Source organism: Buceros rhinoceros, unplaced genomic scaffold (genome assembly GCF_000710305.1).
Source record: "Buceros rhinoceros silvestris isolate BGI_N320 unplaced genomic scaffold, ASM71030v1 scaffold23166, whole genome shotgun sequence".
Classification (NCBI taxonomy): domain Eukaryota; kingdom Metazoa; phylum Chordata; class Aves; order Bucerotiformes; family Bucerotidae; genus Buceros; species Buceros rhinoceros.
In genome coordinates this window covers 1,273-3,580 of record NW_010418411.1, presented here as the reverse complement: position 1 = coordinate 3,580, position 2,308 = coordinate 1,273, and the positions used below count along the sequence as shown (strand labels likewise).

The window sequence follows — 2,308 nt, the reverse complement described above, 5'->3', positions numbered from 1 at the left end:
CATCAGGAACTGCTGGCTGCAGCCTGCAAGCCCCCCAAGGCTCCTCAGCAGGGCTGGGCATGGCCAAGCTCTCCTGAACAGCGTCAGGTTCCCCAAGGAGATTTGGGGCTCTCCCTGGAACCTGCCCAGTAGGAGTCTGTGCTGGCCTGGCTGTGGGACGCGGGAGGCCCGGGCAGATGAGGGTGGTTGTGGGAGTGCTTGCTGCTGCCCTCAAAGTTCTCCTGCCCAGCGCTTCTGAGTTCAGTGGGACCATCTCCAGCTACCACCTTTGCTGGGGTCCTGCCCATGCACCCTGCGAGTAAGGGCTAGAGCTGTTGGCTCGTGCTGCAGCAAGGCAAAACAGTGCCAGGCACAGTGAGGGGAGACCTGGTGCACCAGGCTTCGTGCGGACCTGCTCTTGGAGCAGCCAGAGGTGGGGGACCAGCAGGGCAAGGGGGGCTCGCACCTCTCACTACCCCAGAACCTGCACCCATCCCCTGCTGGCAGCTCTGCTGAAGGGGGAATGAGCACCGTGGGGAGAGGGAAGGGGTATATTGGGCCTCACTCATGATGGTGAGTCATTCCTGCAGCTGGCCAGCAGCTCGATGGGGCCCCAGGAGCTACAAGGTCATGGCAGGGCTTGGGGCCACGATCCCTTCCACCAGCACCAGTCTCCCTGGGCACAGGTCCTGCCCCCTGGGAAGGATGGAGGGAGGGATCCCCACATCAGACCTTTCCCTGGAGGTCCCTCTGCCACCCGGGCTGCAGCTTTCCCCAGGTCCCTCCAGGACCATCCTCCCAACCCATCCTCTCCAGCAAGGCTGGGCAGCCTGGAGATGCAGGAGAGAGAGGGGACTCTCCCTGGGCCCTGGCTGGAGAGTCCAGCAGTGTGATGGTGCTTGGGGATGTTGTTGGATGGGGAGTTCCTTTCACTACCAGATGCACAGGGTTGTTCTCAGCCTAGCCGTGCGGAGACCACAGGGGATGGAGCACAGGGCCTTGGGAGCACGTGGCTCTCACCCCAGCCCTGCCTCCAGCAAGTCCAGCGCTGCTGTGACTCAGTTTCCCCCTCCTATGGGACCCAGTGGGGGAAGCACTGCTCAAGGCAGAGAAGCCTCACTCATGAACCAGTGTCATGATTCACAGACCACAAAGCCGAGAAGATCGGATCTCACCCCACGTGCAACACAAGCCAAAGGCTGGACTGCCCCGAATTCGCTCCTGCTGGGGCGTGGGGGTTTGTTTTAGACAATTATATAAAAAACCCTCCGTGATGCAGTGTCCCAGGCTTGAGGGGGCTGATCCAGCATTCACCTCTCCTGTACAGCATCATTTTCCTCCTCTCACACCACCCCTTCCTAAGCAACGGGCATCGAGGGAGCACTCTGCAAACCCAGCTGTACGGAAGGTGTTCCTCCACCTCTGTGGTCTCCAGAGGCTGCAGAAACCCCAAAACCCAGCACATTGCCCAGCCCCGTCCCCTTCTGCCGGGGCCGTGGGCAGCAGAGCAGGAGAGGTCCAGCCCTGGCCAGGCTTGACAGCTGACAGCGGCTCCCCCGGGGCCACGCCACAGGCTCCCCGAGACATTTTGGGGCTGTTCAGAGGCAGCAGGTATTTTGCCCTGGGACATGGAACTGTCAGCTCTTGAGCAAAGTCCACAGGCGCAGCTGAGCTCCCTCCAGCACACGATCTGAGGGTGCACCCACAGCAGCTGGATTACTGGGGACAACTGGGGCAAGCCACCCCATGCCCTCCTGCCAGGCACTGCTGTTCAGCTCCCAGCCAGGAGAGTGATGGGTCCCCCGTGCCCTCGGCAGCCCCCGTCATCCTCACACTTCCTGGGGCTTCTCGCTACTACTCTCCTCGTCCCCCATCGCCCAGAGGGATGGAAAGGTGGTGATCACAATAAGCCACCGGCCTTCCCACTGCTTTGTCAGCAAGGACAGATGGGGAGGTAAAATGCCACCGGGGCGCTGCTCTCACCCTACTCCCCCGCATACCCGCAGCACCCATGTCCCAGCCATGGGGCAATAACGCGGTGGTCACCCCCACCCATCTCCAGTCAGGTTTGATGGCTGCTGGAGGTGGGGAATGCCCTGAACAGCCTGTCCGGCCCCGCTGGCTTAGCAGGATCCGCTCCCCACCACCTCACCCACCCCAAACGTCAGCGGGGGCTCAGGAAGGAGGAGCAGGATGGGGCTGAGGAAAAGCAGCCTTTGGCACAGCCGTCAGCAGGGTTGGCAGGCACCCAGACCCACCGCTCCCTCCGTGCTCACCGAGGGGAGACAGGAGCTCCAGCCCAGCCAGGCTCAGCTCAGAACAGCCAGCC

At 62.3% G+C, this 2,308-nt stretch overlaps 1 protein-coding gene across 1 annotated transcript in view; it reads right to left on the bottom strand.

Moving 5' to 3' along the window:
• Positions 1-2,308, bottom strand: part of LOC104495569 (sodium-dependent proline transporter-like) — a gene marked incomplete at its 3' end in the record, with an annotated part of 9,737 nt that overhangs the window by 6,239 nt on the left and 1,190 nt on the right. The gene's annotated exons all lie outside the window — the stretch shown is intronic.